The following is a 27,654-nucleotide window of genomic DNA, read 5'->3' on the forward strand; positions in this document are numbered from 1 at the left end:
CTAACATGTTTTTATACTTGTACCTTGCATGAAACATGCCAATTTGATTCACATGCTATTATAATCGAGTCATAACGAGCCATAGGACTAATTGAACAACTTTGACCAATCGTGTTTACCGTTATTGATACAACTTACTTGTTTAGGTCAAGACTAGCGTTTGTTCTTTGCACGTTACTTGTTGAAGTATCTTTTTACTCTTGCACTCAAGGTGAGATCATAGTCCCACTTTTACTCTTTTGAACTTACATTTGGGATGAGAAAACATAAACGTTTCTTTTTACTAAGTGAACACAAGTACAGGAAAACAAACATTCTACATACGAGTTTAGAACAAAATCCTCAATTCGATTATCATTAGTTACACTTGCCGGGTGTAAGCGAGAACTTATGTTGTATGGATCCATATGGGTTTGACAAACCCTCATTCAGACGGTTCGCTACCGTCTACGAATGAAATATATTTTCGAGAAACAGTGTATGTTCTAACACTATTGTGATGGGGTTCTATGGAAGGAATGTTAAGCCTTGATAATTGGGTGCTCGTGAATATTAATGTAACATCCCGTTTTCCCGTACGTATCGAAAGGTACTTACTTAATCATTTGTACGTTTATAACTCGTTAGCTTATGCGAAAATGTATGAATATGTGTGTGTGTGTATATATATATATATATATATATATATACTTGATAATGTGTGCATGTATAAGTTTAAACATGGGTTTGGTTAGCGTTAAGTCTTGTGAGACTATTGTGGAAGGCTAGGTGAATATAGGAAGTGGGTTTGGAATGTACAAATTAAATAAAATGGAAAATTGTTTAAGTTGGTCGATGTAACAACCCAACCCTCATTATAACAAAAACACGACACAAAAAAAAAATATTTCTGTGACTGCCCATCTGGACGGCGTCCAGAAATCGGGACGGCGTCCAGCACTTAAAACTGGGACGGCGTCCAAGGATTTGGGACGGCGTCCCAATGAACTAAAACCTACTGATCAGTTTGCCTTTACTCGTGTGCGAAAAACCCGACTCCCGACATTTTTCAGCGAAACCAATTATCACATCACATCAATATATGTAAAACTAAGAGATTCCCACAATAAAAACCAAGTTTACATCACCGGGCCCACAACGACCCGTTTTACAATTTCGTTCAAAAATATAAGTTTCGACCACAAAAGTTTAAATACCAAACGACACCTAGAGCATGGTGTTTGGGGTTAAACTACCCAAATCTTGGCCGAACTTTCCATAAAGCTAAAACCCCCAAGGTGCCACTAGTCCAAGCGAATACCTTTTCCTTTATCCAAGCCGGATCCTAAAAAGGTAAACAACGAGAGGGTAAGCTTACGCTTAGTGAATGCAACAATTATACATATACATATATAATACACCTACTTGCAAGCACTTACACAAATACCTCATACACGCTAGCAATTTACAAAGCATACCATCGCAAGTATAACTCTAAACTCTTCAAGATCACAAGCTAGCACATCAATAGCATATATATATACTACAACACAACGTGTAATTATGGTTAACCAATAACACAAGGGAATGGTACTTCGAATTTCCCATCGGTGTTCGTAACAACCGTTAGTGTACAATGACATATATCACTAACCCCTAGGCGACACGGACAACGAAATATCTGTTCAAGCAATCGTTAGTGTACAACGAAATATATCACTAACTCTTGGGCAATTTGGACAATGAAATGTCCATCGTTAGTGTACAACGAAATATATCACTAACTCTCGGTGGTATAGACACGTATACCCGGCCCCAACCCCCGCCCTACAAATAGATACATTATATACACACATGTATAATCATTTCACTCACCTTGTCGTCTAGGCGAGATTTCTAATAACAACTTGAATTCTTCAAAGCGAGTCACCTAACACAATTAACTCTCAATTAATACACATAACAAATTGGACTTTCCACCAACTAGTCTAACTAGTGCATTTATGGCCCAAATGGGTATTTATGACCCATTTTCCCTAAAATCACCAACTCAAGGTCCAATTCCCCAACTAATCACTAAAAGCTAGTGATTAAGGTTCTAAGACTTCCAACAATACATAACTAGGGTGTTTTCATACCCAATTTAACCCGCTAGGTCAAACTCACCCATTTGACCCATGTCAAGTCAACTATGAACCCTAACAACACTTTTCACTAACAACACAAGTGAGCTAGTGATTTATTAAACCTTTAAGACTCATTAACACCAATTATGACTTTGAAACCCTAGGTTAGTAACTCATTAGTCTTACATGAACCATCTTTACCCAAAATCCCCAAAATCACCACATATGTTTTATGTTCAACCCTAACCCAAACCCTAACCATTTAACACTAATTAAGTAGGGAAATGGAGATTAGGATTTACCACCACTATCACCGTGTAGCTAGCGACTAGATGAACAACTTTACAACGTGAGCTAAGACCCGAAAATAACTTCTTCCTCCTTTGCTTGAGCTCTCTCACTCTAGGAATCACTCTCTCTCTCTCTCTATAATGAAGTGAAGAAGATGAGGTTGGTGTAAGTGGAGTAATGACTCCACCAAAACTGATCTAAAGGCCTTAAACTCGTTCCATTATGAAAGTACCAAAATACCCTTCTTAAAATATCAAAAACCAACAGCTGGCCCGCCAGTTGTTCTGGACGGCGTCCCAATTATCTGGATGGCATCCAGCCTTTTGAACTTGGACGGCATCCCAAGCCTTTGGACGGCATCCCACGTGCTGAACTAAAACAGGATGTTACAGTCGAGCTGTTCAGATGCAGCCTTAGGCCGCGCCACGACAATTGGGTCCGCGCCGCGGCATAACAAGCAAATCTGGATCAGAAGTTGGGTTAAAAGGGATCGTTTTTCCTTCGATAAGTCGCGCCGCGACAAATGGGCCGTGCCGCGACATCTCTGCTGTTCTGACTCCGATTTCTACTCAATTTAAAAGGGTTTTAGGGGTAATTTGGTCTTTTTGCTTGTAGATCAGATTGAAGCATTAAATCACAGCCACTTGTTCCATTTATTTCATTTTCCTTTTCTCTTTTCTTTACAATTTCTATCCCAAAACACAAAACCCACTTAGTTTAATCTTGAGATTTGAAGGTGAAGATTTGTGAATCAAACCTAGGAGCAAGAATTAAAGTTGTTCTCCTTGTTGTTAGCTACAAAAGGATAGTCTTGGTAAGTTCTAACTTTATGTTTTAAGTTTTAATTGGTTAATGGCTAGGGTTTTGGTTACTAGAGATTTGTATGACCCATTTGAGGGTAAAATGGGTGAATTTGTGTTGTGTTGTTGTAATGAAACCCTAATAGCCACAATCTAGGGTTTTGGCATTATGATTTGAGGTTGTAAGTGTCAAATGGTGTTGTTAGTCACTAATACACTTTAAGATTAATGAAAGAAGTGTTAATGGGTAAGTTTTACTTGATTGTGAGTCTAAGTAATATAAAATGGGTCAAAATGTACTAGTTGACCTAATTAGATGAAATGGGTATGGATTACCCTAAGTTTTGTGTTAATTGAAGTTAGTAGACTTTAATTCACTAGCCTTAGTGATTAAAGTCGAGTCTTGGCCATTTATGGGTGGTTGTGTGTAGTTGAGTCATTTAATGCAAATTGGGTCATTAAATGCTTAAGTGGGAGTATTGTGGTTAATCCCACTAGTTGTGAAATTGAATGTGCACTTAATGATTTAGGTACATTGCGTTGAAGCTCGGAAGTGCTAAATCATCATCCTTGTGACAAGGTGAGTGGAGTAATTATACGTATGTGTATATAGCGTATTTATTTGTGAATGCTATGGTATGAACCACCGAGCCGGTAGTGCCATAACATGTGTGGGTTAGGATGTGAACCACGAGCCGGTAGCATCGAGTGCGAACCACGAGCTGGTAGCACTATAAACTAAGATGTGAACCACGAGCCGGTAGCATCGAGTGTGAACCACGAGCTGGTAGCACTATAAACGAGTATGACTCAAAAGCATATGGTGTGAACCACGAGCCGGTAGCACCATAGCGATATTGGTTAACCATATTGAGATTGTTGTTTTGTTTAGCTGATGTTATGCGAGGTGTATATAAAATAGCTTTATATTTTAGCAGGAAATACTATTAAATACGATACAATTTTACACAAGATATTTATTTATTTAGAGAATGGATATACTTAAACCTTGCTACAACACTTATAGGAAGTGTACCTAATCGTACAGTAGTGTAGTTTTTAGTAAGTCCGGTTCGTTCCACAGGGAAAATCTTTAAACAAAGCTTAACGCTATATTAGTTTACTTTTATAAAAATACAAATATATATAAGTAATATTATTATTATAAAGGGGGGTTTTTACCGTTTAATGACCGGTTTGTCGATTTTAAAACTTTAGTCGCAGTTAAAACCAAATGTAAAATAATAAATAAATACAAGACTTAATTTGAAGCGTAAAGTAAATAACGATAATGAAATTGCGAATAATAAAAGTGCGATAAAATAAACTTGCGATTATTAAAAAGTACGATAATTAAAAGAGCAATTAAATACAATAACAATAAAAATGCGATAATTAGAAGTGCAATTAAATATAAAATAAAGGAAATTAAATATGAAATAAAAGAATTATGCTTATTTAAACTTCCGTAACCATGATGTTTGACGTGTTGATTTTAGTTTTATGCCCATGGGTTAATTGTCCTTTGTCCTGGATTATTTAATATGTCCGTCTGGTATTTGTCCATAACAGTCCATCAGTCATAAATATAAAGTGCGAGTGTCCTCGTCAAATTATCCTTATACCCGAAGTTAAATATTCCAACTAATTGGGGACTTAAACTGTAACAAGGTTTTATTACTTTGTTTAATAATTACACCAGAATGTCGACTGCGTGTAACCCAAGGTTTTAATACTTTGTTATCAATTATGCCAAGTGTCCTTGTACATAATTTCACCCCTGTTTTAATTATTCTAGTGGCTATTAATCCATTCCCGTGTCCGGTTAAATGAACGATTATTCGTACATATAAATACCCCGCCCATCGTGTCCGATCGAGTGTATATGGTAATTTATAGGGACGCCCAATTGTAAATCTTTATATTAACATTAACAAACTATCATTTAGTTAAACAAATATAAAGCCCATTAATAGCCCATAGTCTAATTTCCACAAGTGTCGTTCTTTTGTACAAACCCCAATTATGGTACAAAGCCCAATTACCCAATTTTAATTTAGCCCAACATCATGATTACTTCGGATTAAATAAGCATAATAATAACTTAGCTACGAGACATTAATGTAAAAAGGTTGAACATAACTTACAATGATTAAAAATAGCGTAGCGTTACACGGACAGAATTTCGACTTACACCCTTACAACATTCGCTAACATACCCTTATTATTAGAATTATAATTAAAATTAAAATTAAAATATAAATTATAAATAAATATTACGTATATAGATGGATGGATATATTTGTTGGTTTTTTTACGATCAGAATGCGCGAGCTTTATAGGCAGTTTCTAAATTTGGGGCTCCGCGACTCGCGGCCCTTTCCTTCTTCAAACTCCGCGAGTCGCGGAGTTTGTTTTTACAGCTCACCCACATTTGGCTCTTTGTTTGCCGACGATTTATTTTATAAATATAATATATATATAATTAATATAATTAATTATATATTATATTATATTTATATACATAGTTAACTTGTAATTTTTAGTCCGTTGCGTCGAGCGTTGAGAGTTGACTATGGTCCCGGTTCCGGATTTTTGAACATCCTTGCGTACTATTTTATATCTTGTACTTTGCGTTTTGAATCTTGTACTCTTGTAATTTCGAGACTTTTCGTATCAATAATTGGAACCTCTTTGATTGTATTTTGTACTTTTGAGCTTTTTGATCATTTGCGTCTTCAATTCGTCGAATCTGTCTTTTGTCTTCACCTTTTAATATTTAAACGAATATCACTTGTAAATAGAACAATTGCAACTAAAAGCTTGTCTTTCTTGGGGAATAATGCTATGAAATATATGTTCGTTTTTAGCATTATCAAATATTCCCACACTTGAGTGTTGCTTGTCCTCAAGAAATATAGTCTTGAAATACTAGAATCACTTCTTTATTCTTCACACTTTGTACATCAGTGATTTCTATACGGCGGTATAAACAATGGTAGTAACGATATGGTTTACAGTCCCACATGACTATAAAAATTTAGATCCATTAAGGAAATTGGATCTTTATGAAAACATTTGATCTTTTGAAAATTAAATCTAGCTTTTACCCTAGATAAGTTTTCCGGAAGAACCCTTCACCGGTGTTTGCAAATTATTTTTGTGGGTTTGGTGGGTTTCAGATTTGAAAATTTTAGCTCAAAACTTGTGGTTTTGTGTTACCCACTTGCTAACCTTGTATTAGGAAAGCAACATGTCCAGTTTACTTGTCCCATATATTACCTTTCGGCAAACTACCGTCCGGTTGTAAAGGAAAGCGTTGAACAAGCAACTGTTAAGGCAATGTCCCCTGACATGCTTTTAATTATGGTCTATAACGTGTCGGACGCAATTACTATCCTTTGTAGGAGCAATAGTAAAGCTCACCCTTTTAATTTGTCGATCTGGCACAAGGTCCTGTCTTTGACCATGCTATGCAACCACCGTTCTTACGGTTGACACCCGATTTGGTTCAGGTGACCTAATGAATTCCAGGTGAATTCCTAGGATTTTACGTTCAATGGTAATGAACGCATTGAAAATGGTTTTTCTGAAAACAAATCGCTTTGTAATTTTGATCAAAATATTTTCTCGTTCAAGCTCGAGTTTAGATATCATTGAATTCCATGAGTTTGAATTCTCAATCTTTAAGGTCAATCTCAAGGATTGAGTAATATCAGTCTTAAAAGCTGATTTTTGATCTTTTAAGGAGATTATCCTTTCTGGGGATTTGATTCATTAGTCTTATCCAGCTAATTTGCATGGTGCCCCCATTTTACGAGATAAATCCTTCTCATGGTTAGGATAAATCTAACCACTTGGTGACCCTGTTTAATGCTGAGGTCCGTGGATTTCCTGCTGATTTTAGTGATGACTTTTCTAGATTTTTCGTCAACCTACAGCTGGTCTGGACGACAACTTCTTGACCTACATCAAGAAGCGCGTGTCTTTTTCGGAAGACTTTACTTCCTTTTAATGATGGAATTGATTCATCGTGTAGATCCATCTTTCTTACAGTAAATCAGGTAAAATTTTTTAGTTTAGTCCAAAGCAAAAGTATTTTCAGTTATTTGTACAAAAATATGTGACATATGTTTTGAATAACTTGGAGAATTTTCCCACACTTGGCTTTTATTTTCCTTTTTATTGTCCTCTATTCCATTTTAAATGAATTTTAACATTTTGGTTTGTTTCTCAAATTATGTCCTTTTCGAGGTAACAATAATTTCGGTGTTAACACCTAGTTTTATCGTTCATAAATATGTATAAACATGATTTTGAGTTCATTTAGTTGAAAATTTTGAAAATTTTTACTAGAATTGGGTAGTCAGTATATAAGACTAGGGCTGTTCTTTATTATCAGAGAGCACTAGATTCTAATACAACTACTACTTTACTAGTATTTCTAATGGTAACTAAGTGTATAAAGTAAAAATTTTAAAAATCCGAAAGAATTTAACCCTTTCCCACACTTAAGATCTTGCAATGCCCTCATTTGCAAGAAATCAGTAACAATTTAAATTATTGAGGGTGATTTGTGTGAAAATGATTAAATTTTACCAAAGTTTCCAAACATATTTGTGTTTGCTTGCTGAATGATAAATGGTGCATATCATTTGTTCATTCCGTCTTGTTGTTATTTCACATATATTTTGCATCTTGTCGTCAAAATTAGTTGCTTTTGCTGAACTTAATGCCAGTCTTTGAAAATGCGTTGTTTTACCCTGTTGTGTACATAAGATAAACTGCAAACATATATACATATTTTTGAAGTTTGGTATATTACCCCACATTCAAAAATTATTAAAATCTAAGAATAAAAGTTAGAAAATTATAAAAACTATTACAATATTAACATAAGTATTAAACGTATCAACATTAAAAATTATAAAATAAATAAAACTAAGTAGACTAGGGATGATACTGATACCAGTAGGGGTTCCATGCATAACCATAGGTGCTATAAAATGCTTCGGCTGGGTTATACGTAGGATACGGTGGTTGAATCTCTATAGACCAGGGAGGGAATATGGGCGATGGAGTAGGAATATAGTTTCTACCTATATGTTGGCAATAAGCTATGATTTGGTTTTGATGAACTTGCCAATCTTCAAATGCTCTATGTCTAGCATTTTCATACTCTTGTGAAGCTATAAACCTTTGCATTTCTGCCATTTCATTTCCCCCTCCTACATTACCTTGCTGTTGGTTTCTCTCAACCTGTGGATGTCTACCATGGTATTGTACTGCGGCGTTATTTCGCCTCTTCAAAACTTTCGCACCATGGTATACATTTAAACCTATTGTATCGCTGGGTTCTGGTTCTTCGACTAATAATCCCCCCCGACTTATATCCACACCGAGATATTCAGCAATCAAAGTAATAAATATACCACCTCCTATTATGCTATGTGGTCTCATCCCCCTAACCATAGCTGATAAATAATAACCCACACAATAAGGTATACTTACAGCGCTTTGTGGGTCTCGAATACACATATGGTAAAACAAATCCTGTTCATTTACCTTTTCCTTATTCTTACCTCTTTGTGTAATCGAATTAGCTAAAAACCTATGAATTACTCTTAACTCTGCTCTATCTATATCCAAATAAGAGTAATTTCCCCTTTGAATCGGTGATGGCTTGTCATTTGACTCCATACACCATGTGTATCAATATTTTCATCTATCTTTTTACCATTTAGTATCAACCCTATACAATCGGCAGATGCTAACTCCTCAGGCGTATATATACGTAAAGCCTGAGCCATGTCTAGTAAAGACATGTGGCGCATCGAACCTCCTAACAAAAATCTAATAAAAGATCGATCGGTTAAACTAGCTACCCGGTCATTTAATTCTATACTACACAACAATTCTTCACACCATACTTTATATACAGGTCTACGCATGGTGAATAAACGTACCCAGTCATTAAAAGTAGAATTACCATACCTCTGTGCAAGTAATTCCCTAATTGGCCCGGCCAATTCTACAGCTTCTAATGGTCCCCATTCTATGACCCTAGGTACCTCAACAACTTTAGAATGAAGAGTATGCAAACCCCTTTGGTATTTTGGATAATCTATCCAAAGTCTGTCAAATCTCAGGTTCGGGTGCAAATCTTCCAAGTGCATATCAGAAAATGTCATGACTGGATGAGGTATATCTTGTTTGTAGTAGTTATCCACCTCCTGTTGTTCCGCATTCTCAGCAGGAGCATTGCGAGTTTGGGATGAAGATTCACCCCTTTCAGTCTGCAAAACACATCAAACACAATTTTTGTGCATCCAAATATGCATTAGTGTCAGCAAAATCATCAATCAAAATAATTACAATGACATGATTAATTTATATCAAACTTAAGCTCATTTTCACATTTTTATCAAATCTACACTTTTTCAAATAAGCATATACGAAAATGTTCACCAAGTTCATAAGCATTCAACTCAAATAACATGTCAAAATAATCATCACTAGCAATTAAACAGGTTTCAAATGGCATTATCTCTCAAAAATCAAGTTCAAGAATTTTAGACTTGAAAAAGTCCACTTTAATTCTCAAAATCATGTTTAGGCTCAAAGTTTGGATCATTTAACTACCTAAACATGTTACACTACTTAATTTAGCAACAATTCATGACAAAAATCGGCCATAACCTGTTTATATCAAAAAGCCCCAAATTTGCTCAAGAACACAAACCCTAGATTACTCAAAATTTGAAGTTTAAGGCTTCTAATCATGTTAAATAGCATCAATCTAGGTTATACAAGCATAATACATAAACAATTTAAGCATAATTACACTAAAAAGCATCAAAATCAAATTGGGGAAAAAATTGCTCAAGAACACTAATTTTCGGATTAAATGGTGTTTAGGTGTAGAAATTTACCATTTTTCTTGAGTAATTCCTTGATATCATCCTTCTTAACATGATTTTAGTAAAAGATTTGATGATTAACGGTTAAAAATTGTGATTTTGGGGGTGTTTTCTCGGGTTTTTTTCGGGTTTATTTTCGCTGTATGTGTGGTGTGGGTTGGGGACTGATCAGTTCTACCCCTTTTATTTTTTTCGGTATTTTTGGAACTCCGCGAGTCGCGCTGTTTTTCCCTTTCAAACTCCGCGAGTCGCGAAGTTTGTATTTTTTTTTTATTTTTTTTTACACAAACCTTAACTTGTAAAACAAATATAAAATAAATTTAAAATTTTGTTTTCCTTTGTTTTAGGACGAGGTCGTTTCGGATCGATTTCCTAATCCGTCCTTCGACAAAATTTTAAAATTTGTCTTTTTCAAGCGATTGTTTTTAAAGGTTAGATTTTTGGGTTTTTTAATGTTTTTGGCATACTTTAATTAAATAAGATTAAAAATAATGATAATAAAAGTTCTCGTCCCTCCCTCGGTTAAAGTAATTTCGGTTCAGAGACCTAGTCTTCAACTTACGACGAATTTGAAAAATCATATTTTTAACTTAGCGAAATAAAGTAAATTTTTGTTTTTAAATTCACACAACTTAAATTTAAAATGCATAAAATTCAAAATTAATATTAAAAATTCATACCAAACTTAAATTTAAAAATTCATAAAAATAAAATTCACACCAAACTTAATTTAAATTTTTATATTATAAATTCACACCAAATTTATATTAATTTTTCGAATATTTACAATTTTAAATATATTGATTTTACAAAGTGTACAATATTAATTTAAAATTTATATATTAATTTTAAAAACATGGTAAAAATAAAATTAAAAATCTTTTTGGCTTTTTATCCCACTTTAATCAATCAAATATTATCAAAAATATACGCCCCTCTTTTCGGTAAAGTAATTTCGGTTCCATGACCTAATTTAACTCATGACGAATTTTTGAAATATTTTGGGTTGATTGATTAAAGATATTTATACCTTAAGAATAAACGTTAAATTTCGCAGAGATGTAATAAATTTTTGAATGATATCAATAATTTCTGTCGCCAAACCTAATTTTATTCAATACCAATTTAATACTTTTTAGCGAACAAATTAGCGTTTATTATCAAAAGGTTAAAAAAAAAATTAAAAATAAAAACTGTACAGACTTACCTGTGAGATAGTATTCTTAGTTATACGATCTATCCCATTCATAAGATAGTTGGTTTAATTGGTTTTCCATGGCTACATAGGCGTAACCTCGAGCATTCAGTGTTTTTTCTTCTAAACATATGAACGGTCCGTCTCTGCATAAAGTAACAAATTCGGTATTTGAATAGGTTTGATTATTTGAACATTTACCTCCATGTGACCATTTTCCGCATTTGTGACATCTTTCTAGGTGTCGTGCTCTTCTTTTCGCTGCGGATTTTGATTTTCCTTTACCAAATTGTAACTTATTATCTTCGCATCTGGATTCTTTTCTTACTCCGTCCAATCTTTCTCTGATTACTGATACTATTTCACTTGGTAGTGTGTCATTATTACGTTTAGTGATCAAAGCGTGTAGCATTAAACCATGGTTTAGTTCACAGGCAGTCTTCATTTTGTAAAAACCTAAAAAAAAATAAAAATTCAGAATGAGGGGAGAAGACTAGTTCTTTAGGGTCTGCTAGGGAAAGACCATTCGGGTTCCATTTTCGAGAACTACACGAAAACAGACAATCTAACTCTAACAGAAATACATATTATCCTTTAAAGAGTTGATTCTCCCCACACTTAGTTAGCTGTGGTGTCGAAATTGTGATTAACTTCGTTGTCAACTTCCATCGGACTATCTATGTAGTGTTTAACTCTGTGACCATTAACTTTAAATTCAATCCCATTTGAATTTATCAATTCTACTGTTCCGTATGGAAAAACTCTTTTAACTATGAATGGTCCAGACCATCTTGATTTCAATTTTCCAGAAAATAGCTTGAATCGTGAATTGAAAAGAAGAACTCTGTCTCCTTCCTTAAATTCTTTTGAAGTTCTGATTCTTTTATCATGCCATTTCTTCGTTCTTTCCTTATAGATCAATGAATTTTCGTATGCTTCATGTCTTAATTCTTCTAATTCGTTTAATTGATTTAATCGTAGACGTCCAGCTTCATGTAAATCAAGATTACATGTCTTCAAAGCCCAAAATGCTTTGTGTTCAATTTCTACTGGAAGATGACATGCTTTTCCATAAACAAGTCTAAAAGGTGTGGTTCCAATTGGAGTTTTGTAGGTGTTCTAAAAGCCCAGAGTGCATCCTCCAATTTAATGGACCATTCCTTCAGATTTGATCCTACGGTTTTCTCTAGAATACCTTTTAAAGCTCGGTTGGTATTTTCAACTTGTCCACTTGTTTGTGGATGATATGCGGTGGAGATTTTATGAGTTACTCCATATCTTTTAAGAACTTTCTCAAGTTGATTATTACAGAAATGAGTACCCCGATCACTTATTAAAGCTTTCGGTGTTCCAAACCTTGCAAAAAGACGTTTTAAAAAGTTGACTACAACTCGTGCATCGTTAGTTGGGAGAGCTTGTGCTTCTGCCCATTTAGATACATAATCAATGGCAACGAGAATATATAGATTATTATGAGATTTTGTAAATGGACCCATAAAGTCAATACCCCAAATGTCAAATACTTCACATACTTGAATGACATTTTGTGGCATTTCATCACGTTGACTTATTTTTCCGGCCCTTTGACAAGCATCACAGGATTTGCAAAGAAGGTGTGCGTCTTTGTAAATTGTAGGCCAATAGAATCCAGCATCATAAACTTTTCTTGCTGTTAGTTGAGGCCCATAATGCCCTCATGTTGGTCCTGTGTGACAATGGTTTAAAATTTTACTAGCTTCATCTCCGAATACACATCGGCGTATTATTCCATCTGGACAACTTTTAAACAGATGTGGATCTTCCCAAAAATAGTGTTTTATATCACTGAAGAATTTCTTTCGTTTTTGGTACGATAATCCTTTTTCAAGGAATCCACAAACTAAGTAATTTGCATAGACTGCAAACCATGGTATTTCATTATAATCTATCTTCAATAGATATTCATCAGGAAAGTTGTCTTGTATGGCCGATTCATTTAGAACTTCTAATTCGGGATTTTCAAGACGAGAAAGATGATCAGCGGCGAGATTTTCTGCTCGTTTTTTATCTCGGATTTCAATATCGAACTCTTGTAAGAGTAAGATCCAACGGATTAATCTTGGTTTAGCATCTTGTTTCGAAAATAGGTATCTAAGAGCAGAATGGTCGGTATAAACCACCGTTTTTGCTAGAACGAGATATGAACGAAATTTGTCAAAAGCAAAGACAATAGCAAGGAGTTCTTTTTCAGTAGTTGTATAGTTCGTTTGTGCTCCTCGTAACGTCTTACTAGCATAATATATAGGTTGAAATCGTTTTTCAATCCTTTGTCCTAAAACGGCTCCCATTGCAAAATCACTTGCATCGCACATTAGTTCAAATGGTAGATTCCAATTTGGTGTTATCATGATCGGCGCATTAGTTAGTTTCTCTTTAGGAATATTAAAAGATTTGATACACTCATCTGAAAAGATGAATGGAGCATTCTTTTCTAGGAGTTTATTCATAGGAGTGGCAATTTTAGAAAAATCTTTTATGAAACGTCGGTAAAAACCGGCATGCCCTAGAAAACTCCTAACTCCTCTAACATTGGTGGGATGTGGAAGTTTAGCAATTACATCTACTTTAGCTCTATCCACTTCAATTCCTTCTTTTGAAATTTTATGTCCAAGAACGATGCCTTCTTTAACCATGAAATGGCATTTCTCCCAATTAAGTACTAGATTTGATTGTTCGCATCTAATAAGCATTCGTTCCAGATTAGCTAGACATGATTCAAATGTATCACCGAAGACTGAAAAGTCATCCATGAAAACTTCCATGCATTCTTCTATCATGTCATGAAAAATCGCCATCATACACCTTTGAAAGGTTGCAGGGGCGTTGCAAAGTCCAAATGGCATGCGTTTGTAAGCAAAAGTACCATAAGGGCACGTGAATGTGGTTTTCTCTTGATCTTCGGGTGCTATTGGAATTTGAAAATATCCGGAAAATCCATCTAGAAAACAATAGTAACTATTTCCGGCTAATCTTTCCAATATTTGATCAATGAAAGGTAAGGGAAAGTGATCTTTTCTGGTAGCGTCATTTAATTTTCTATAATCAATACACACACGCCATCCTGTTACAGTCCTAGTAGGAATAAGCTCATTTTTCTCATTTGTAATGACAGTCATGCCACCCTTCTTAGGCACGCATTGAACTGGGCTTACCCATGGACTATCAGAGATTGGATATATCAAACCTGCATCTAGCAATTTAATAATCTCTTTCTTAACTACATCTTGCATATTAGGATTTAGTCTTCGTTGGTGTTGCACATATGTTTTATGACCTTCTTCCATAAGGATTTTATGTGTGCAATACGAAGGACTTATTCCTTTAATATCATGAATCTTCCATGCAATGGCTGGTTTATGAGCTTTCAACACAGAAATGAGTTGTGATTTCTCATTTTCAATAAGAGAAGAAGATATTATTACAGGTAATTCAGATTCACCATGTAAATAAGCGTATTCCAAATGGTTTGGAAGTGGCTTTAACTCTAATTTCAGAGGTTCTACTATTGATGATTTATATCGATATCTGTCTTCTTCTTTTAGCATTTGAATTTCTTCTGTTGTTGGTTCATATCCATTAGCTATAAGTGTAGCTAACATTTCAACTTCATCAATTGGTTCATTACCTTCTCCTAAAGAACATTCTCCTGTTCCTTGTAATTCTGGAAATTCTTCTAATAATTCTGCATGTGCATCTATAGTTTGAATATAATAACATGTATCATCTGCAGATTGTGGTTGTTGCATTGCTTTATCAACTGAAAAGGTAACACTCTCGTCCTCTATACTTAGGGTCAGTTTCTTACCGAATACGTCTATCATTGCTTTAGCCGTGTTTAAGAATGGTCTTCCTAATATGAGAGGAACTTGAGAATCTTCTTCCATGTCCAGAACAACAAAATCTACTGGAAATACTAAAGTACCAACTTTAACTAGCATGTTCTCCATTATCCCTCTATGATATTTTATTGATCGATCAGCTAGTTTTATACTTATTCTAGTTGGTTTCAATTCTCCAAGGTCTAGTTTAGCGTATAGTGAATACGACATTAAATTTATACTAGCACCTAAGTCTGCCAATGCTTCTATTGAACTAAGACTACCCAGAAAACATGGAATTGTGAAACTTCCTGGATCAGATAGTTTTTCTGGTATCTTATTCAACAGTACTGCTGAACAATTAGCATTCATAGTAACGACCGAGAGTTCTTCCATTTTCTTTCTATTTGTGATTAGATCTTTCAAGAATTTAGCATATCTAGGCATTCCTGAAATCACATCAATGAAAGGAAGATTTACATTTATCTGTTTAAACATATCTAAGAATTTGGATTGCTCGGCTTCAGGTTTCTCTTTCTTCATTTTACTCGGGTAAGGAAGTGGTGGTTGGTATGGTTTAACATAAGGTTTAGCCTTAACTGTGTTATCTTCATTAACCTTTTCAACTACCGGTTCTTTTTCCTTATCTTGTTCAGGTTGTGGTTCTTGTGGAGTAGGAATAGCTTCATCAGAAGTTACAAGTATTTCAGGTGGTTTAAGTGTTGTACCACTTCTTGTGGTAATGGCTTTGGGGGTTAGCATTTGTATCACTAGGTAGACTTCCCGGTTTTCTTTCACCTATTAACCTTGCTAGGTTACTTACTTCTTGTTCCAAGTTTTGAATAGAAGCTTGTTGATTTCTAAATGCTTGAGCATTTTGTTCATTAGTTTGTTTTTGAGATGTGAAAAACTGCATTTGAGTTTCAACTAGCTTCGTCATCATATCTTCTAAATTCGGCTTTTTATCATCGGTTTGTTGTGGTGGTTTGTTTTGAAAATTAGGTCTTTGCTGATTGTAATTATTGTTGGACACTTGTTGATTGCTAGGACCTTGTTGGTTGTTGTATGGAATATTTCGGTTATAATTCTGGTTTTGATTGTAAATAGGTCTTGGCGGTTGATAATTATTTTGATAATTATTTCCAGGCCTTTGGTTTATGTATGAAATATTCTCTCTTTGTTCCATTGTTAATTCAATACTGAGACAATCTTTTGTCAAATGTGGTCCTCCACACTGCTCACAACTAATTCGTATTGAGTGAATATCTTTAGTCATCTTTTCCATTCGTCTCTCGACAGCATCTATCTTTGCGGAAATGGAATCTAAGTCATGGCTAGAATCGGCTCTAGCTGCTTTAGATGATCTAACGATATCTTTTTCTTGGTGCCACTCATGTGAGTGGGAAGCAGTGTTATCAATAATTTTGTAAGCATCAGTTTCGGTTTTCTTCATAATGGAACCACCAGCTGCTATATCTATGTCTTTCCTTGTAGTGATGTCGCATCCTTGGTAGAATATTTGTACTATTTGACAGGTATCTAAACCATGTTGTGAACATCCTCTCAATAACTTTCCAAATCTTGTCCAAGCCTCATATAGAGTTTCATTTGGTTTCTGTGTGAATGTAACAATTTCTCCTTGAAGTCTTACGGCTTTAGATGCAGGAAAGAATTGTTTAAGAAAATTTTCAACTAAAACATCCCATGTATCGATCGCCCCTTCAGGTAACGATTCCAACCAATCTTTGGCTTCTCCCTTTAAAGTCCAGGGAAATAACATGAGATATATCTGTTCATCCTCTACTTCTCGGATTTTAAATAGTGTGCAGATCCTATTAAAGGTACGTAAATGTTCATTTGGATCTTCCTTCGGCGCACCACTAAATTGGCATTGATTAGTCACCATGTGTAAAATTTGTCCTTTGATTTCATAATCTGGCGCATTAATGTCTGGATGAGTAATTGCGTGACCTTGGCCAGTGCGTTTAGCTCTCATTCGGTCTTCCATGCTTAAAGGTTCCAGATTCTCCATAATTGAATTTGTTGAATCGGAATCACTAGAGGATTCTGATTTAATGGTTCGTTCCTCAACAATCTCTGTTTGAATGATTGGTGGTTCCGGAGGAAAATTTAATGGTTCAGGATCTATGAATCGTCCCTGAATATTCTCCGGATTCTCAATTGTGAGGTCGGGTTCAAAAAATGGATTATCGGAAATTTGAACTGGAGTACTTGGTCGACTGGATGACAATTCTAAAGAAAAATCAACTGCAGTAATATTTGCTAAATGTCTTGATCTAGTTACAGGTGGTGAACGTACAAAAGGTGGTGAACGTCTTGCTCGGTGCATTCACTGTATATCCTATTAGTTTTTAAAAGGAAAGAAAAATTATAATAAGTTATCCAATCAATAGACTTTTTTGATTTTGCCCACGTTTCGAATAGCCAAAAGATGCAGCAGAGGGGCAGGATTCGTTTGATCTCAATATAATTGAGGACTGTTTGGCTCCAATAACCCGGTCCACATACAAATCCAACTATTACTACGAACCAGAAAATTTTGATGTCTATCAATTTAACCACTTAAAATAAATTTTCGTAATTTTAATAAATTTAGATAAGAAGTAGAATAAAAATCTATGTCCTAAAACTAGAATAGCGAGAAATAAGAAAGAAAAAGAGTTCGTCGAAAAAGGTCGAAAAAGAAAAATGGTTGAAAAATAAAAGGTGACGGAAAAATAAAAGAAACTTATAACACTTAAAAACACTTGACTAACCTAACCTTATTACTACAACTAACTTAAAATTATAATCGCAAATTGAGATTACTAATTGGAATGATAATTGATACATAGGTAAAAGTCGTCTAAAAATATTAAAGCTTACAGAAAAACTAAATCCCAAATGGAAATAACTTAAAAAGAAACTAAAACTTAAAAAGGCGTCGCAAAATTCTAAAGTACCTAAATCTTAGTCTAAAGAAAAAGCACTTAAGGAATTCTACGGCAAAGCCTAAAAATCTAGAAGTAAAAATAACTATGGCAAAAACTAAGTTTAAAGCTAAATATGAGCTAAAAATACAAATATTACGCTAAAACGATTAAAAAGGGACAAAATATAAAAATAAACTAAAAGTTGTAAAAAGTACAATTTTTATAAAAATATTATTTTTATATTATTTATTTTATAAAACTATTAATTTATATATATAATAAAACTAATTAAAATTTAAAATACAATTTAATTTAAAAACTTAAACTAATTATAATAATAATTAAGTAATTAGGGTTTATTAATAATAATAATTAATAATTACCCGTAATAAATGCTGATTAGGGTTTCTGTCGGTGTCAGGGTGGCTCCACGAGTTGCGGTATTCCAAGCAGCAAACTCCGCGAGTCGCGGGGTTCCAATTTTCAACTCAGGTACAGTTTAAAATTTGACGCGTTTTTTTTTATTTTATTTTATATTTTTTTTCTATTTTCTGTTTTAAAATCTAAAATATTTATATAATAAAAACTTATATTTTTATAAAATAAAAATAAAGAAACTTTATAAAACTTAAATATTTAATAAAATCTTAAAAATATATAAATTTTTGTTTTTCTTTTTATATTTTCGAATAATTAAAAACGTATTTTTACAAAAGTGAATTTTAATAAAAGTAAACTAAAAAAAATCTTTTTTTTTATGTAGCGTTGCGCTTCCGGCTTTTAAGCTAGATTGTTCCCCGGCAGCGGCACCAAAAATAACTTGATGTTATGCGAGGTGTATATAAAATAGCTTTATATTTTAGCAGGAAATACTATTAAATACGATACAATTTTACACAAGATATTTATTTATTTAGAGAATGGATATACTTAAACCTTGCTACAACACTTATAGGCAGTGTGCCTAATCGTACAGTAGTGTAGTTTTTAGTAAGTCCGGTTCGTTCCACAGGGAAAATCTTTAAACAAAGCTTAACGCTATATTAGTTTACTTTTATAAAAATATAAATATATATATATAAGTAATATTATTATTATAAAGGGGGGTTTTTACCGTTTAATGACCGGTTTGTCGATTTTAAAACTTTAGTCGCAGTTAAAACCAAATGTAAAATAATAAATAAATACAAGACTTAATTTGAAGCGTAAAGTAAATAACGATAATGAAATTGCGAATAATAAAAGTGCGATAAAATAAACTTGCGATTATTAAAAAGTACGACAATTAAAAGTGCAATTAAATACAATAACAATAAAAATGCGATAATTAGAAGTGCAATTAAATATAAAATAAAGGAAATTAAATATGAAATAAAAGAATTATGCTTATTTAAACTTCCGTAACCATGATGTTTGACGTGTTGATTTTAGTTTTATGCCCATGGGTTAATTGTTCTTTGTCCTGGATTATTTAATATGTCAGTCTGGTATTTGTCCATAACAGTCCATCAGTCATAAATATAAAGTGCGAGTGTCCTAGTCAAATTATCCTTATACCCGAAGTTAAATATTCCAACTAATTGGGGACTTAAACTGTAACAAGGTTTTATTACTTTGTTTAATAATTACACCAGAATGTCGACTGAGTGTAACCCAAGGTTTTAATACTTTGTTATCAATTATGCCAAGTGTCCTTGTACATAATTTCACCCCTGTTTTAATTATTCTAGTGGCTATTAATCCATTCCCGTGTCCGGTTAAATGAACGATTATTCGTACATATAAATACCCCGCCCATCGTGTCCGATCGAGTGTATATGGTAATTTATAGGGACGCCCAATTGTAAATCTTTATATTAACATTAACAAACTATCATTTAGTTAAACAAATATAAAGCCCATTAATAGCCCATAGTCTAATTTCCACAAGTGTCGTTCTTTTGTCCAAACCCCAATTATGGTACAAAGCCCAATTACCCAATTTTAATTTAGCCCAACATCATGATTACTTCGTATTAAATAAGCATAATAATAACTTAGCTACGAGACATTAATGTAAAAAGGTTGAACATAACTTACAATGATTAAAAATAGCGTAGCGTTACACGGACAGAATTTCGACTTACACCTTTACAACATTCGCTAACATACCCTTATTATTAGAATTATAATTAAAATTAAAATTAAAATATAAATTAAAATATAAATTATAAATAAATATTACCTATATAGATGGATGGATATATTTGTTGGTTTTTTTACGATCAGAATGCGCGAGCTTTATAGGCAGTTTCTAAATTTGGGGCTCCGCGACTCGTGGCCCTTTCCTTCTTCAAACTCCATGAGTCGCGGAGTTTGTTTTTACAGCTCACCCACATTTGGCTCTTTGTTTGCCGACGATTTATTTTATAAATATAATATATATATAATTAATATAATTAATTATATATTATATTATATTTATATACATAGTTAACTTGTAATTTTTAGTCCGTTGCGTCGAGCGTTGAGAGTTGACTATGGTCCCGGTTCCGGATTTTTGAACGTCCTTGCGTACTATTTTATATCTCGTACTTTGCGTTTTGAATCTTGTACTCTTGAAATTTCGAGACGTTTCTTATCAATAATTGGAACCTCTTTGATTGTATTTTGTACTTTTGAGCTTTTTGGTCATTTGCGTCTTCAATTCGTCGAATCTGTCTTTTGTCTTCACCTTTTAATATTTAAACGAATATCACTTGTAAATAGAACAATTGCAACTAAAAGCTTGTCTTTCTTGGGGAATAATGCTATGAAATATATGTTCGTTTTTAGCATTATCATTAGCATATTATATATATACTGAGTTGAGTATATGCTAATGAAGTGGTGTGATAATGTAGGACTTGTTAGTGTTACGGGTATGTTGACATGCTATTTGAGTTACAAGTTCGTATGACGTATTTGGTGTTGTGATTGCAAATGGATAGGTTATATATATGCATGTATAATTGTTGCACTCACTCAGCATTGCTTACCCTCTCGTTGTTTATCATTTTATAGGTTCCGGCTTGGACAAGGGTAAGGGCATACGGTTGGATTAGTTTTCTCCCATTTATGTTGACAGGGGGTGCTTTTGGCATAGCTTTTGAAGTTTGGCCTAACATTTTGGGTAGTTTAGTCCCAAACCATGCTCGAGTGTCGTTTGGATTATAAACTATCATTGTAGTGGGTCGAACTTGTATTAAACTTAATTGATGGCCATCGTGCCTTTGTAAACATTTAAATTGTTGTACGTTTAAATGGAATTTGTGGAATGGTTTGCATATTTATTTGGCGCGTAAATGTGTATTAAAAAAAATTATCGTATGGAATACGAGTTGAGTTATTTCAAGTGGTATCAGAGCATGGTCTAAGGGATTTAGGCAACTTGAGATAGGTGCCTAGACTTACACTTTATTGTGTGAGCGCTTTATGCGGGACTTATAGGGCTTTGGGTCTAATCGGGAATTGTTAGTGCTTTGGTTTATGTGAACTAACCTTGTGCTAATTGTTTTGTGTTGTGTTTAGCAATCATCAAGCAAGACGGACGTGGTACTAGCAAGTTAATACGACGTGCTCGCGTAACAACGTTTAGCTACCGTTGTTACGGGTGCAAATCATGTCAAACGAGTAATGTACGACGATTGTTGAGCAAGATGGAGTAGTGTGGTGCGCATGTATATACTTACATGTTATGCCTTTTCGATCATGATTTAACCTTTTCTATTTTATAGAATGAAACGGACACGATAATGATATCGACGGTACAAGCGAGGACCCCGATTTCGAGGCCAAAGTTGAGGCCATCTTGAAGAACTACAAGGAGGACTTCCTTGTTAGCGTGAGAAAGGTTTTCAAGGAATCGGTTGATGAGCAAATAACCGATTTAATTAATGAACGAATGAAGGCCACCGTCGATGAGGCTCTTGACGCTAGAAACATTTATCCTCGTGGTGAAGGAGGTTAAGGAAGGCGGGACTTCCACTACAAAAATTTCAAGGATACTTAACCTCCGATGTTTAATGGGGTGAGGGATCCATTGAAAAGCACTTGTTGGATTTTCGATATCGAGGGGGCGTTCCGTACCACGGAGTGTCCTCCCGAGAAGGAGACGAGGTATGGGTCTAGCATGTTACGTGAAGAAGGCAAGTTGTGGTGGGACGATAAAATCAATTTATATGGTGAAGAGCAATGCATGAGCTTGACATGGGAGGAGTTTAAGAAGGAATTCTTCCAAGAATACCGAACTTCTTCCGACCTTGATAGAATCCGGGACGAGTTGCATCATTTGCAACAAGGTTCAATGGACTTGGTTACTCTCAAGTCTACCTTTTTGGCAAACACTCGTTTTTTCCCGGAATATGTTGGTGACGATCACAAGCTAATGAAAGATTTCTATCGTACCTTGAACGATGAGTTAAAGGGTAAGATTAGTCGGGGTATGGCTAAGTCTTTTGAGGAGTTATTTGAATTGGCTCGGGGTTTTGAGCCGGAGGTTCCAAGGAAGAGTGAATTCACTTTTTCAAAGAGAAAGTTTGAAGGTTCGAGTCATTCGAATTTTTCAAATAAAAATAACAAGAAAGGCTCCGAGAGCGTTAATAGTGTGAAGAAGGGTACTTCCGGGGGTTTCAGACCCACGTGTTATAATTGTAACCAAAGAGGGCACATGGCCCGTGATTGCACCAAGACGTCGACCAAAGTCACTTGCTTTAATTGTGGTAAAGAGGGGCACAAGAGGCCGGAATGCCCCGATTTGAATAATGATCATGCTAAGAAGTTAGAGAAGGCGGCGGGCACGGCTAGGGGTCGCAACTAATTGATGACCAATGATGAAGCCAAACAATCCAATGAAGTTGTCTTAGGTACTTTTATGGTTAACTCTAATCCGGCAAGGATCTTATTTGATAGCGGTGCAAATTTGTCGTTTGTGTCTCCAAAATTTGTGGCTAAACTTGATAGACCCTTAACTAAGTTAAGTCGTCCGGTAGAAGTCGAAATAGCGGACGGCAAGACGGTGCTAGTGGTTGATGTGTGTAAAAATTGTGATGTTATGTTTGGTGCCGAGAACTTTAAAATTGATCTTATCCCGATGACTTTGGGCGACTTTGATATCGTTGTTGGTATGGATTGGCTCGATCAAAATTGAGCCGATATTGCATGCCATGAGAAATTTATCCGTGTGAGGACCCCAAGTGGGGGAGAGTTAATTATTCACGGCGATAAACGAAGAAGACTTGTGCCGATATGTTCTTTTGCACGGGCACGTCATTTTCTTGTTAATGGTGGTATGCCTTTTCTTGCACATGTTGTTGATACTCGTGATGAGCCACCACCCATTCGTGAAATTCTGGTGGTTAGTGAATTCGAAGACGTTTTTCCGGACGAGTTACCGGGTGTTCCGGCGGAAAGACAAGTAGAATTTCGCATTGAGTTGGTTCCGGAAGCTACTCCCATTGCTAAAACTCCTTATCGTTTAGCACCGACGGAAATGCAAGAGTTGTTAAACCAAACCCAAGAGTTGCTTGAAAAGGGTTTTATTCGACCGAGTGCTTCGCCATGGGGCGTTCCGGTTTTATTCGTGAAAAAGAAGGATGGTAGTATGAGGATGTGCATCGACTATAGGGAGTTGAATAAAGTGACGATCAAAAATCGTTATCCATTGCCTAGGATTGACGATTTGTTTGACCAACTCCAAGGTGAGGCGTATTTCTCAAAGATTGACCTACGGTCCGGCTATCACCAAATACGGGTCCGTGAGGAAGATATTGAGAAAACGGCTTTTCGAACGCGTTATGGGCATTTTGAGTTTGTAGTTATGACTTTTGGTCTTACGAATGCACCGGCGGCATTCATGGATCTTATGAATCAAGTGTGCCAACCTATGTTGGACAAGTCGGTAATTGTGTTCATTGACGACTGATGTTATGCGAGGTGTATATGAAATAGCTTATATTTTACTAGGAAATACTATTAAATACGATACAATATTACACAAGATATTTATTTATTTAGAGAATGGATATACTTAAACCTTGCTACAACACTTATAGGCAGTGTACCTAATCGTACAGTAGTGTAGTTTTTAGTAAGTCCGGTTCGGTCCAAAGGGAATCTTTTAAACAAAGCTTAACGCTATATTAGTTTTATTTTATAAAAATACAAATATATATATAAGTAATATTATTATTATAAAGGGGGGTTTTTACCGTTTAATGACCGGTTTGTCGATTTTAAAAACTTTAGTTGCAGTTAAAATAAAATGTAAAATATTAAATAAATAAATAAAAGACTTAATTTAAAGCGTAAAGTAAATAACGATAATGAAATTGCGATAAATAAAAGTGCGATAAAATAAACTTGCGATAATTAAAAAGTACGATAATTAAAAGTGCAATTAAATATAACAACAATAAAAGTGCGATAATTAGAAGTGCAATTAAATATGAAATAAATGAAATTAAATATGAAATAAAAGAATTATGCTTATTTAAACTTCCGTAATCATGATGTTTGACGTGTTAATTTTAGTTTTATGCCCATGGGTTAATTGTCCTTTGTCCTGGATTATTTAATATGTCCGTCTGGTTTTTGTCCATAACAGTCCATCAGTCATAAATATAAAGTGCGAGTGTCCTCGTCAAATTATCCTTATACCCTAAGTTAAATATTCCAACTAATTGGAGACTTAAACTGTAACAAGATTTTAATACTTTGTTTAATAATTACACCAGGTTATCGACTGCGTGTAACCCAAGGTTTTAATACTTTATTAACAATTATGCCAAGTGTCCTTGTACATAATTTCATCCCTGTTTTTATAATTCTAGTGGCTATTAATCCATTCCCGTGTCCGGTTAAATGAACGATTATTCGTACATATAAATACCCCGACCATCATGTCCGATCGAGTGTATATGGTAATTTATAGGGACGCCCAATTGTAAATCTTTATATTAACATTAACAAACTATCATTTAGTTAAACAAATATAAAGCCCATTAATAGCCCATAGTCTAATTTCCACAAGTGTCGTTCTTTTGTCCAAACCCCAATTATGGTACAAAGCCCAATTACCCAATTTTAATTTAGCCCAACATCATGATTACTTCGGATTAAATAAGCATAATAATAACTTGGCTACGAGACATTAATGTAAAAAGTTTGAACATAACTTACAATGATTAAAAATAGCGTAGCGTTACACGGACAGAATTTCGACTTACACCCTTACAACATTCGCTAACATACCCTTATTATTAGAATTAAAATTAAAATTAAAATTAAAATATAAATATATATATATATATATATATATATATATATATATATATATATTACGTATATATTGAGAGAGATAGATTATATGATATTAAAACTCGTCGAACTGCGTTGGCTTTTATAGGGAATTGAGTCCAGGGGAACTCCGCGACTCGCGGCATTTTCCTTCTTCAAACTCAGCAAGTCGCGGAGTTTGAAATTACAGCTCACCCAGCTTTAGCTCTTTGTTTGCCGACGAATTATAAATATATTATAATATATATATTAAATTTAAGAATTAATTATATATTATATTATATTTATATACATAGTTAACTTGTAATTTTTAGTCTGTTGCGTCGAGCGTTGAGAGTTGACTCTGGTCCCGGTTCTGGATTTTCGAACGTCCTTGCGTACAATTTAATATCTTATACTTTGCGATTTGAATCTTGTACTCTTGTAATTTTGAGATGTTTCTTATCAATAATTGGAACCTCTTTGATTGTATTTTGTACTTTTGAGCTTTTTGGTCGTTTGCGTCTTCAATTCATCGAATCTGTATTTTGTCTTCACCTTTTATTATTTAAACGAATATCACTTGTAAATAGAACAATTGCAACTAAAAGCTTGTCTTTCTTGAGGAATAATGCTATGAAATATATGTTCATTTTTAGCATTATCAAATATTCCCACACTTGAGCGTTGCTTGTCCTCAAGCAATATCGTCTTGAAATATTAGAATCACTTCTTTATTCTTCACACTTTATACATCAGTGATTTCATTAAGGTGGTATAAACAATGGTAGTAACGATATGGTTTACAGTCCCACATGACTATAAAATTTTAGATCCTTTAGAAAATTGGATCTTTATGAAAACATTTGATCTTTTGAAAATTTAATCTAGCTTTTACCCTAGATAAGTTTTCCGGAATAACCCTTCACCGGTGTTTGCAAATTGTTTTTGTGGGTTTGGTGGGTTTCATATTTGAAAATTTTAGCTCAAAACTTGCGGTTTTGTGTCACCCACTTGCTAACTTTGTATTAGGAAAGCAACACGTCCAGTATACTTGCTCCGAATATTACCTTTCGATAAACTACCGTCCGGTTGTAAAGGAAAGCATTGAACAAGCAACTGTTAAGGCAATGTCCCCTGACATGCTTTTAATTATGGTCTATAACGTGTCGGACGCAATTACTATCCTTTGTAGGAGCAATAGTAAAGCTCACCCTTATAATTTGTCGGTCTGGCACAAGGTCCTGTCTTTGACCATGCTATGCAACCACCGTTCTTACGGTTGATACCCGATTTGGTTCAGGTGACCTAATGAATTCCAGGTGAATTCCTAGGATTTTACGTTCAATGGTAATGAACGCATTGAAAATGGGTTTTTAGAAAACAAATCGGTTTGTAATTTTGATCAAAATATTTTCTCGTTAAACTCGAGTTTAGATATCATTGAATTCCATGAGTTTCTAATTCTCAATCTTTAAGGTCAATCTCAAGGATTGAGTAATATCAGGCTTAAAAGCTGATTTTTAATCTTTAAGGAGATTATCCGTTCTGGGGATCTGATTCATTAGTCTTATCAAGCTAATTTGCACGGTGCCCCCCCATTGTACGAGATAAATCCTTCTCATGGTTAGGATAAATCTGACCACTTGGCGACCCTGTTTGATGCTGAGGTCCGTGGATTTCCTCCTGATTTTAGTGATGACTTTTCTAGATTTTTCGTCAACCTACAGCTGGTCTGGACGACAACTTCATGACCTAAATCAAGAAGCGCGTGTCTTTTTCAGAAGACTTTACTTCCTTTTAATGATGGAATTGATTCATCGTGTAGATCCATCTTTTCTTTTTTTTCATCGGGTAAAACAGTTAATTATCGTCCAAAACAAAAGTATTTTCAATTATTTGTACAAAAATATGTGATATATATTTTGAATAACTTGGTGAAAATTTCCCACACTTGGCTTTTATTTTTCCTTTATTTGCCTTTTTGTTCTCCTCTATTCCATTCTTAAATGAATCCTAACATTTTGGTTTGTTTCTCAATTTATGTCCTTTCCGAGGTAACAATAATTTCGGTGTTAAAACCTAGTTTTATCATTCATAAATATGTATAAACATGATTTTGAGTTCATTTAATTGAAAATTTTGAAAAATTTTACTAGAATTGGGTAGTCAGTATATAAGACTAGGGCTGTTCTTTATTATCAGAGAGCACTAGATTCTAATACAACTACTGCTTTACTAGTATTTTTAATGGTAACCA

The sequence above is a fragment of the Rutidosis leptorrhynchoides genome, chromosome 3 (assembly GCF_046630445.1).
Source record: "Rutidosis leptorrhynchoides isolate AG116_Rl617_1_P2 chromosome 3, CSIRO_AGI_Rlap_v1, whole genome shotgun sequence".
Lineage (NCBI taxonomy): Eukaryota > Viridiplantae > Streptophyta > Magnoliopsida > Asterales > Asteraceae > Rutidosis > Rutidosis leptorrhynchoides.